General features: G+C 42.9%; 1 long non-coding RNA gene across 1 annotated transcript in view; it reads left to right on the forward strand.

The window, feature by feature from the left end:
• LOC132332811 (uncharacterized) overlaps window positions 1-12,467 on the forward strand; it is a 35,663-nt gene that overhangs the window by 16,504 nt on the left and 6,692 nt on the right. The window contains exon 2 of the long non-coding RNA XR_009487987.1: window positions 9,952-10,013. This is a non-coding gene — a long non-coding RNA (uncharacterized LOC132332811). The remainder of the gene's footprint in view (window positions 1-9,951; window positions 10,014-12,467) is intronic.

Raw genomic sequence — 12,467 nt, forward strand, 5'->3', positions numbered from 1 at the left:
AACAGTGCTGTGTCTGTGATTGGGCCATAAACCATGTACTGATTCACTGGATAAAACACATCCACTGCACCCCTGCACCTCCATAAATCTCCAGATATTTACAGGAACAGTTTCCTTTCCTTACCTAGGATCAAACAGTGCTTTAGAGCAGGGCTGGCTGCTCCCTGCCAAGTCCAAACCTTTCACACAGACAATAAAACTGATGTACTGTGAGAAGCAGGGACTTAAATCCCTTTTTATGAGATACTGAAATGACTCTAAAGGGCTGTCATTGCCACAGTTGGTGTGACCCAGAGCTGAAGGTATATTCAAAAATCAATCAAACTAAACAAAGCTTTTGGAGGGAGATTAAATGTGAGCTGGTGTTTGGTTCATGTGCTCTGCATCTTCCAGCTATGGGATAAATAAAAGGTTGAATGAGGAATGATCAATAAGAGAGTAAATTGCAAGTACCAAATAACTCACTAAATCCAAAGCTTTTGGTAACATAATCGTAACTCTGATGTTATAATCTTCTATCCTGCACAAGCAATGTCAGCAAACACAGATGACAAGCTGGTATTCATTGTATTGATCTGAATTCATGCACCAAGCAGTTCAGATCCTGTAGGTTTGTGGAGATGGATTGTACACTGAGATTAAAGAGAATGACCCTGAAAATTACTGGGCTCTTTGCAAGCCTGCACTGCACACATGGCTGGGGAAAAGTTACCTTGCATTTTTCATTTTTCATCTTTTCTTTGGGGGAATTCCATTTTCACACCTGGAAGTGTGTCAATTCTGGAAATCAAGCCTGGAAATGCTCCAGTTCTGGATGGTCTCACACTGGAACACGTAGCTCTAATGTGCCCCAAGACTTCTCTGATCTTATCAGAGAGCCTGAAATGGGGCCAGAAGGTCTTGTTCTGAAATTCAGCAGAGCCTCTCCCTGGCCTTTGGCATGACTCCCATGTTTATATTCATCACCATATGTAGTTATTACATGAATGATAAATTTATTTACATAATTAATATCTACATATTTAATCTGGAAGGAATCACAGAGAGCAGAATTGTATCATCCCAGTGTGTAGAGCTGCCTCTTGACATTCTGTGTTGTGCATGAAGATATCCTGAGCTGACAGCAAGGCTCAGCCTGGCGTGTCAGGCTGTGGCCTTGGCTTTGTCCTGCTCCCAAGGACAATCACAGGGAGTCTGTGGTACATGGGTAGGAATTGTTTGGGTTAAGAACTTGCTTTCCTCGGTGAAAATCAGAGCTCTGCCCTGACTTAGTTGCAGCAACTGCAGCAGAAATTCCCTTAACCCAGCAGAGTGTGGGTTCAGTCCTGTTCTCTTCCATCTTGCATCTCTCAGTGTTACCTCAGTTCTTTTGGGACCTTTTGAAAAATACAGAAAAAACCCTCATTCTCTCCTTCAGCCTTTTATTTAGGTGTTTTTGCTTCTTTTTCTCCCAATGCTTTCTCAATCTCATTTTCTCTTTTCCTTCCTCATTTCATCTAGACTCTGTTTCATGTTGAATAAAGTACATCCCCTGTAGCAGGCGATTTAATTTAAAAAGAGATAACACCTATTTCATTTTTCCTTTTTGTAGCAGTCTCCTTCAAGCAGGCAAAGGTTCTCTGCACTGTGTTCTGTAATTAACTTGTCTTTGAGTCAACCCATATGCTCAACTAATGCAAATTATTTTCTGGCTAAGATCATTTATTGCTTGAAAGAAAATTAATATTTTAATCAAAGTAACATTAAAAAGTAATTCAGCTGGTTTAGTGATTCTGAAAATTTGGTGAAAAAAATGAAAATTTCCAAAGGATGTCAATATTCAGGGAAGCTTTGATTGTGTCTGAATGGGGTTGTGTTCTGCATCCTGCAGTTTTATATAAGCCACATTGTATTTCATCTTCCAAAATATTCCATACTGCAGCAGAAAGGCCTTTCAAAATGTCTTGGAAAAGAATCTGGGGGAGAGATGGGAGAAGAGGCTTTTATCCAGCTCTGACTACTTAGTCACTGGCTGGAAGGACACCAGTGGCAGACACAGGAGGATTAAAGATCCCTTTCCAAAACAAGGATCATTTCAGTGTTTCCTGCCTCGTGCTTGAACCAGGGTAGATGTGGGAGCATCAGCTGCAGCAGTGGAGCAGAAACCCTCCAGAGTGGCTTTGTCAGAGAAGGGGGGAGGGAAAGTTTAGGGTGCTCAGGGTCCTGGTGTGAGCCTGCTCCAGCCCACATCCCACAGGAGGTGGGATGGCCTCTCCATCACTCTGAGAGAAGGAATATCCTCTCCTTGAAGCCTCAGGCCAGAAATTCAAGCCACACCGAACCTGGTCCATATGTTCTTACAGAAAGTTCACATTTCAGAGATCAAGGGGGTTGGTTCCAAAAAAGAATACAGAGATTTGCTGTTGACTTCAGCCTGACCCAGGTTCCACTTGTAAGCTGCCTGAAAATCTCCAGCACTTGGCTGCAGTTCATTTCTCTCACAAATCCCTGAGGTCATGATTCAACAAAACAATAAATCCAGCTAAAGGGCTCCTTGTGCCAGCTCAGAAAAGTCATGACACAGAATCACACCACACTGATCCAGAGCAAGCAAACTTGCCTATTTGAATGTATTAAAAAGTAATGAGAAGGTTGTGTTGGACCAGAAGTCTCTGTCCTGATGAGGCATCTCCTGCAGCTTCTGCTCCAGCATTTTTCCTCTATCAGAAATGGTCTGTCCTCTTCTAGGCAGGAGAAGTGAGAGTGAGTGCTGTGTCCTGCACTCAGCATTTCACCAGGAGCACAATCCCAATGGCTGATCCACATCCACTGGCTGTTGCTGCCTCTGATTATTTCAGAGCTCTGCTATTAATGAACCCAGAACCAGGGCCTTGCCCCAGCAGCCTGGAAAATACTTGGAAAAAGCAGCAGTGCTTTCACAGAGAACATCAGGGCACTCATTTCTCCTTTTCCTTCCATCAGGGAAGTCAGCAAATCTGCCAAGGGCAAATCACTGAAAAGAATTCTTCCAGAAGCACAGAGAGACTCAAGAGTCCAGTGAGATATCCCCAGAAGGGAGGGCAGCTGTGAAACATTCCAGCTGTGCTGGAGCAGGGAGCTTCCCTCCCCAGGCCAGCCCGTGAAGGTTCCCTCAGCTGGCCCTACTAAAAATGCCCTGATAGTAAATGCCTGAAGTCAGGCCTGAAATAGTTTGAATTCTTTGTCCCAGCAAGGAGAAGCTCAGCAAATCCTGGAGATTCATTGTTAGAAGTTCCAGTTCTCCTTTTGGGAAACAGGATTTATCCCTGATAGCAAATTTGCTTGAGTTTTTGGATTTTTTTCTTTTTTTTTGTGACCTGAAGCCATCATACATTTGCCTTAACTATTTCAACACTTTTTCTCTGTGAGTTGTGTTCTTGTGTCATGAATTTTGTTATCCATTTCCATCTGGGCACTTTGACTGACACAGGCACCAGGTGAACATTTCACACTAACTGGGAACATTTTTTGCTGGCCCCTGAACCATGCTGCTAAATCCTCCCAGCTAGAGAAAGAACAGCTAAGACATCTGAGGTCACATTCACAGAACAATCCCAGAGTCTCTTCCAGAAAACAAGGAATAGCAATAAACAAGGGAGAGGCTTCCCAGAAAGTCATTTCACAGTGAGCTCAGTTCATCCTGAGCCCAGGGAACTGGAGCAGTTTGTGGCAGCCCTGCCAGCCATCCTGAGGGACAGTGAGCAGGGGGCTTTGCAGATCTGAAGGCTTTCAGTGACGTTTTTAGGGCCAGAGTCCATTCTGAGCTCTGCTGTTATTCACCTACAGCTGTTTTGGCTTTATAGCTGTTAAATATAATCTGTGCTGAAAGGGAAAAAATGGAGATGAATTCATTAGTGATAATGCTCATTGTTTTCTTGCACAGTTTGTGTGCAGAGCACACAGCTTAGTGCAGCCCCAAGACTTTGCCCACTGGAGGAGAGCTCCAGAGAGGAGCTTTCCCATGCCACAACACTGAACCCCTGGAGCACACAGGGAGTTTTTTTCTGCTCAAGCCAAGGTCAGCAGGCAGATTATCCTAAAACCTTTCCAAAAGCAAACAGAATTAAATTGTGTAATGAAAGACAGTAGTTTCATTTCTTAGAGTCAATCAAGATAGCAGAACTCCTGGAGTGGATGGATTCCTGGTAATAAAGCAAAATTAGAGAGGCAGGAAAAGAAGAGACAGAATGACACCTGAGCATGTAAAATAATCACAATATTTATTTGTTTATTTATTCGTTTGTTTGTTTGTTTATAGGGAAGGGAAGAAAAAAGGGGATTACAGAAACATTGGAGTGATCAAGATCTCATTGCAGTCTGCAGCTTCCTCCTAAGAGGAAGGGCAGACACTGATCTCTTCTCTCTGGACCTGTGCAGGGCAGGTTTAGGGTGCATATCAGGAAAGGTTCTTCCCCCAGAGGGTGCTGGCACTGCCCAGGCTCCCCAGGGAATGGGAACATTCCCAAGGCTGCCAGAGCTCCAGGAGAGTTTGGACAGCACTCCTGGGATGCCCAGGGGGGATTTTGGGGGTGTCTGTGCAGGGCAGGAGCTGCACTGGATGATCCCTGTGGGTCCTTTCCAACTCAGGATATTCTGTGAATCTCTGAAAATTGCATCCAATTGTACTTCCTTTGGAACCCCCAGGATAGCCATATTAACCCCAAATTTTGGGGAATGAGTCTCTGATCAACACAGAAAACATTAACCAGGGATAGGTATTTTAGGTATCTCCATGGAGATATTGTCATGGCAAATCAACAGTGCCTAGTGTGTGACACACATTCATATTAATACCTCTAATTCATCCAAAATGCCCTTTTCACATTCTTGGAGCGTGCTAGAAGAAGCTGACACATGTTGGATGGGATTCTAATTGCTAGCAGAATACTCAGTTGTTGACAGACAGGGCTTCCTGTTGGAAATAAATGTAAACCAGAATAGGAAAGCTGACCTGATCCAGCTGAGGTCTTTTGGAGGTGAAAAATAGAACAATTACCGGATGCAGGTAGATAAAATTTTTCCCTATGGAACAAAAAATTCTGTGGGATGTGCTGATTTTACAGAACTAAAACCTTTCCTGGGAATACATCAATTCAGTTTAGCAGGGAAGGAAAAAAGATAAGTTAAATAGTTTACATTTTCTATAATACTTGTTATTATTAATTTTTGAAGAATTAGCAATTGAAGAAACGTCAGTGGTAAGACAAAATTTCTTATACATATTAACACAGTGTATAAAAATCAACACAAAATTGTTTGGTTGTTTAAAAAAATATGTGGCTTTGTTGAAAACATCACAACTTTTTGTGGGTTTATTTTCCTCTAAACAATGAGTATTTTCTAAAGTTTTGGCTGTGTTTGAAAACTTTCATCTTTGAAAGTTTGAAAACTTTCAAACTTTGAAATATAGGCAAAATAGAATAGTCAATATAGAATATCTAGTCAATATAGAATATATATCTATTGTCCTTGTATCTTGTGGATGCATGAGAGAGCAGGACTGATGAATAAATTGAAAATACTTCCAGTTCCTGTTTCCTGGTACTTTGGGCTGTTGGACAGTATATGAGACCTTGAGCATTTTTCTCTTTGTTGATTTTCCTGCCCCTGAAGGGCCATGAAAGGCTGAAGATTTCCTGCCTGGCCCAGATTGCTCATCTGACGGGGGCTGAGGTTTCTCCTCGATGTAAGGCTCAGCTGGAGGGAGAGGAGCAGCAGAAGCAGCTCTCAGGAGAGCCCAGCAGCCCTGGTTTCCAGGAGCTGGGTGCTCAGACCACTCAGAGGCCAGAAATAAACACCTGCTGAGGGGAGCTGTCCAAATGTTTCTTCCTGGCTTTTAAGAAAATGAATTCTGAAGGCTGGAGAGAACATGCCCAAAATCAACATGACAAATAAATGAACAGCTCAATTACCCAAGTGCCTTCCATGAACAAGGACAGCTCTCCATGGTAAAGAATGAATGAAAGCCCCTCCCAGAATGGGATTTGATGTTGCATTCAGGCCCACTCAGGAGAGGAGTATATTGAGACCCCAAGAGAGGATTTTCTGTTAAACTGGAGCAGATAAAGCAGGTTCCTCTGTTCCTTACCCTGTCATTGCCTTTGAGAGGTGCAGGAGGGCAAACAGAGGAGCTGCAGCACAGGCTCCAGCTCTTGTTCAGGTCCTTTAGCAACCAGATTAAGTTGACAGCACCCTCAGACAGGTCAGAGCAGGTACAAGGACACTGCAGGGTCAGTGGGAATGGTGTGGAACAGAATAATGAAATTCAGTGGTCTCCAGATGGGCCTCAGTGATTGCCATAACCATTAATCACATAGCTCTGTCACTGCTGTGTCCTGCAGGAGAGACAGGCACTGGAATGATCAAAAAGGGGTTTTCCACAGCAAAATTCTCTTGTTCTGCTTCCTTTGAAAAGGACTGTAGGTATAGCATTATTTCCACCTTTGTAGAAATATTTTATCTTAAAAAGAGTCTTATTAAATAGTCTCCAGCTGGGATTGGCTTGCAGAGGGGCGTTATCTGAGCACTCCAGAGGGCTCTGAAAATAGAAGAGGGAAAATGCTTCAATAAGAGAGGAAATATATGTCTGCTCATAAACCTTAATGTGAAATGTCCCAGTGTGATGGAGACTCAGAGAACTGTGGCTATTGAATTGATTTTCTCACTAAAAATATTCCAGTCAACTCCCAACAGTCTCCTCTCCTCACCTGTGTTTCCAAAAGCTTTCTAAAGATTTTATCTTTGAAACCAAATTTCTTTTCATCTGCTTTATCATCTTTGCTTTTGGGGTCAGTTTTTCTTTCATGGTTTCTTTCTTTGTCAGGCTGCCTCACATGGAACCATTGCTGTGTCTTCCACTGAAAACACTCATTGCTTGTGGAGGCATCTCCAAGTATGGATGAGCTCCTGAATGAGGAGTTCATTTTGAGGAACTGTGTTGAGAACTTTTATTTTCATGTGTCTTCAACACCTTGGGGATCCCTAACTGATCCCTGATCACACCAGTGTCCAAAGAGCTTATCACAGCACTGCACCCAGAGAAAAGTTAAATGCTAATTTAGAGGCTCTGATTGTGTCCTCTGAATTCAGCTGCCTCTCCCCACTGCTCCATGTGTGAGCCAAAGGGAATAAAAGCTGGGCAGGAAGGTGATCCAGCCTGTACCATCATGTCCAGGTGTACAGGAAGTACAGGAACTCTGGATGTCCTTCCCTTTATCACTGGGCAGCCAGCAAATACAGAAAATACTGATTTCTTTAAAGCCTTTCTCAGGCAAAGATTGATGACTGAAGAAAACAAAACCCATCATCATTCTACATTCTTCAGTTAACCTCAAAAACCACTTCCTCACGTAGGATTCTGCTCCAGGAGCTGCATCAAAGAGGAGATTGCAGCTACGGAGCAATCCCACCAGTGGGGATGGCCCTCTGGCAGTGCTGAGCCTGAGGTTAATCTACAACTGTCACACAGAAAAGAGGGTGAAAAATGCAACCACACTGCCAGTGCCAGAGCAGAATACATCCATTTTAGGGATCATTTTTAGGGGTCACGTCTCCCCTTTTAGGGATCACTTCTTCCCTTTTAGGGATCACTTCTTCCCTTTTAGGGGTCATTCCTTCCTGAGCTCACCAACTTGGACATCCTGGCCTGGTGCCCTTGCAGAGAAACACCATTTCCATTGACTAGATCCCCACATTCTGCAGCACTCACTGCTTGCAAACCAGTTCAGGACCCCTGGCCTGTGCTCCAGATTAACCAGAGCTTGTTTTTGGCCAGCATAGCAGGGGAGCTCTGTGCCACTGCCATGGATCTTTGATGCTCTGGGCTTTTATTAATGATGGTGACACCAAATGCACCTTCTGGTGTGAGGGGAGCTGCAGGAAAGATAATGTTATTTCTGAATCAAATTATCCTTCCTCTTTATACTTAATTAAGAACACAATCTTGCTGGAGGCTGAAAAGCTTTGGCTTCAGTTTGCACAGACACATCATATGTGTCTGCCTGTCCAAATATTTTACCCTTCCATTTACAGCAATAGCTGGGCCTATAAAAAGGATGGCAAAAAGCCTATTGATTTCATCTGAACAGGAGCCAGCAGAAGCTGATTTTACCTGGACAGTGTTCTCTAACAGATGTAGCTCAGTAATAATTCATGTTCTTGAATCCAACATAGAGCTATGAATGCACAATAAAAATTAAAAAATCACAGTTCTGAGTCTGTTACTTTCTTCTCTGTCTAATCAACAGGAACAGAGAGAAGGAGCAGATGACCTGTAATCAAAGATTTTTACCATTTCTTCTGCACTTCTTTGCTGAAATGAAATCATCTATCACTCTAGAAGAGTGAGAGGGTAACACAGCACCCTGTTACTATTTATGAGACATTTTCTTGGGTGATGCTTTCACCACACCACGTTTGTAACTGTTGAAACATAACCTGGACAGGAAAGCCTGGAGGAGTAAAAAGGTTGTTGTTCTGTAGGAAAGGAGAGTAAGGTGCAGTTTAGAGCTTCTCTCAGATGATGCCAGCAGAGGAGATGTGGCTGTAATTTCCTCGCATGAAGTAATTTGCAGAGGCACATTAATTAGTGTGTCCAGGCACAGGGAAACTGTGAGTGTGAGGAGGCAGACAAGAGCTCTCCAGTTCTGTCCTGGAAAATACCAGAGGTCCCTGGGAGAATCTGGGTAGTCCCAAATCCCTCAGGAGGAGAATTTTCAGGGTTCCATGGAGGTTTACCCCAAATCCTTCTCATGCCCCAATCAGCCTCACACATCAAGCTGCTGACTGGGAGCTCTCTGTCCCCTCAGTGTTCAATGAACACAAACTGGGGATGTCTTTTCCTCCTTTCCCTTGGAACAGAGTGGAAGGGCAGATCTGCCTGTGGGTTCAAATCCTGAATTTCAGACCTGTCTATGATTTGTTTTGGTCTGTCATGCTTAGAACATGAAAAGTGTTCTGTTTAGTGAGAAAGTGGACTTTCTTTCTATTCCAGCTCCCAAACCCCATTTCCCTCACAAAGAACCTTTCAAAAGCAAAGAATTTCAAAAATCACTGCTATGAATGGTCCAAGAATCTACACAGTAAAGAAGTCCAAAATGATCTGTCCTCATTGCAGATTTTTTGTTAGCTTGAATTTCTTGCTCCAGAAATGGGTCAATATTCACACACATACAAAAAGATCTTTTGTTTTCCCAAGTATGTGTGAATTTTGTGGAATTTTTTTAGTATACAGAAAAGCATATCTTTATTTTCAACATCTAACATGCCAGAACCAGTTGCTTTGAAAACATCCTCTCCTCTAACGTGGTTTTCATTAGGATATTGCACTCCCAAACTGAAATCAGTGCCAATTTTCAGAAGGCAATCCAGTGTGTTCTTGCCTTGACATCTGTTGGTATAAATAATGTAGTAAAATGGGCATTTGGAAGAATTGTTTGTGTATATTTGAGAAGAGTTGTAACTGGGTGGTGATTCTGACAACCTGCTCGTACAGGCAGAGCTGTACTCAGTTCAGATATTGAAGCCAGCAAAAAGGAACACTGTGGTTATTGCTGGATCACTCTTGCAGCTCAGATTTACAAGTTGCAAGCAAATAAAAAGTGACAGACTGGCATGGGAGTGTCACCAGGAGCAACCTTGGGAACAGTTAAGCCTGGAAAGGAAGTTTGCAGTCTGTTGTTGCTTGCTGGGATCTACATTTCCAATCAAAAATCCAGGAGGGTTTTGGTCTGTGTGGGGTGAAAGCAGAATGGGGACTTACTCCACTAAGCAGATTTTAAACTCACCAAAAAATATCCTTGTGGAATGGGAAGCTGAGAGCTGTGCACTGATATTAGGGATATTTGCATCACCAGGGCAATATTTAATTGGCAGTTGCCCTAACTGGATTCTTCTGAGGTTAGTTGGACATTTATTCTTTTTCATTTTGCGCAGGATTTCGCAGAGTGACCAGTGAGCACCTGCTCCCCTGCCCTGCTGTGCTGCCCAGGGCATGGGTAAGTAACTCTCATTCTTTCTGCAGAGATCACCTTGCTGGGAGCACTTTAAAGCCTTGAGTGGAAAAGTCAGAAAGTTTAGCAAACATTTCACTGCTTTTGCTTCAGCTTTTGAGCACTGTGCCCTCCTGCCTTGAGTGAAGTGTCTTAGTTGTGGTGTCTGGAGCAGGAGTGTGGCAAGAACCCCTCAGCAGCTCTACAGACCCTGGAGTGGCTGCTCTGGTTTGTGCCTCTGTTAAGAGAAGGATTTGTTATTTCTTGCTCAGAGACTTTCAATTTCTATTCATGTGCTGAGAGGAGCACCCAGTGATGTGCAGGCAGGTTCTGAGCTGTTTGTCTGGGCTGCCAGGAGGGCAGAGCTGACCAGTTCCATACCTTGTTTTAATCTGTCACAGCTCTTTCCCAGCACATCTTGCAGACTTTTCTACATTTCAGTCCAACATGCACTAAAATCAAACTTTCTTGGTTTCTTGCCTGGTTTTCATCTAAGGGGATGAGCTTGTGCTGGTTTATTTTAATTCAACATCAGTTCTAAAATACTTTTTCCACTGGAAGACTCCAGTTTTTCTGGCTGTGCTGAAAGTAGCATTTGGTATAAGCCATAAACCCTGCTGCAAACAACTTAATCTATTCAAAATGAGGCTGAAAAGGAAAAAGAGCACTACAGCAAACAAAGGCTTGTGTGTCCTTGTTTAAGGCTGAGAATCCCATGGCTCTGAGAGATGAGTTTTGCCCTTGGAGCCCTCTAACAATTTAAGACATTTTTATTCCAGCTGTTTGCCCAGTCTGGAGCAGAGCTGCCTCACTTTTGCCTTGCCACTGAAAATGCATCTGAGCTCTGTGAAAATGCTCTTTGAATCATCTCTTGTGTTATTGTACCTGAGGCAGGAAAGATCCTTAAAGTTCATAAGGGAGCTGAGATCAAATCTAATCATCTGTGCACTGCAGACAATTGTATTTCCAATTTGCTAAATCCAATTGTTGGTGTTTGATTCAAGCATCTGCTGAAGAGGGTTCTTGCTTGGTGTTGCAGTGAAAAGGTGAATCAGTCAATTGTTTTATTTCTTCCAGAGGTTAATCACCTTCCCTTATAAAATGTTTGTGTCTACTTTGATGTTTCTGTCAATCTGTCTTCAGCCTTTTGCCACTGGTCCTTGGTCTGTCCTGTGCTCAGCTGCAAGACACCAGTTCAGCCCCCAGTAAAATTCATCTTCTCCCCCCCAGCCTGGGTCCCAATTACAGCCTGGTGTCCCACCCCAGCAGGGTTTAATTGGGTAAAATTGTAAGTTGAATCTCCTCTACATCCCAGTTCAGTGATTCTCAGAATATTCCACCCCATTCACTGCAATTAAATCAGCAGCCAGGACAAAAAGTGCTCAATTTATGCCTGACTCCTCTGTGCACCCGTGTGATAATCCTCAGCTAAACTGATCATGAGATTGTGCTGCTTAAAGCCAGTGTTTATCTTTCCAAGCATTTAAGGCACTAAGTGTCAGTGTGAGAGGAAAATGAAATGTTGGCAGAGAGTTTTGGAAACAAACATCAACTGGAATATTCAGAGGCTTGATGCAGGGAGCAGATGTATGGTTTCATCTGACAGGTTTGAGCTCTTAAATAAGGGAGATAAAGATAATAAATGTTGTAGCATATCTGATTTACAGTTCTGATGTGAGGTAAGTTGGCTGCTCTGTACAGATCCCAACTGAGATTCCCTATCAAATCACTCCATAGCTGTATCCACATTAACAAATATAATATTCTCACATTAAGTGAGAATCCAGAAGTGGGATGGTCCAGAAACTTTGTGTTTTAGAAGGGAGACACAGCCAGATGTAAGATGCTTCCTGGAAGACAGCTTAGAAGAGGAGGAAAGTGCTGATTTCTGACTTAAAAACTAGTTTTTCATCAACCCTGTCATTCCAACTGAACTAAAAAAATTAGGGGAAAAAAAGGCAAATAATTCTCAAACAGAATATGGCATCTGGTGACAGCCAGCCCATGGAGATGGAAAAGAGCTGCTAGTCTGGGTAGAGCAGGGAATATTGACACATAGACATGGGCACTGCAAATTAGACAAGAGTCACCTTGCATCTAGAAAAGAGAACAGTGCTTCTCTTACCCTTACGAGGTGTTAGAATAGTCCACAGAATAATTTGTGACTTTGTAATAGGAATTTGTTTTAGGACCAAGAATTATGGCTCTTGCCTGAAAAAATACTGGGAATTTTTGCATAAAACTTTAGGGACTTTTGCAGGATTCTTGCTCTCAAGAATTGTAACAGCTTTTAGTTTTATCTTGGTTTGGAACTCAGCAAAATTGAAACACTGACATTTGAAGTCAAATACACTTCTGGTGCTCTTTGTTATGGTAACAGCCCCTCCACTGCTGCATTCAAGGAGAGAGCTGAAAATTCACACTTTGCCACGGCACATTTTAAATCTTGTCTGAGCCCTG

Source organism: Haemorhous mexicanus, chromosome 12, assembly GCF_027477595.1.
Source record: "Haemorhous mexicanus isolate bHaeMex1 chromosome 12, bHaeMex1.pri, whole genome shotgun sequence".
Classification (NCBI taxonomy): domain Eukaryota; kingdom Metazoa; phylum Chordata; class Aves; order Passeriformes; family Fringillidae; genus Haemorhous; species Haemorhous mexicanus.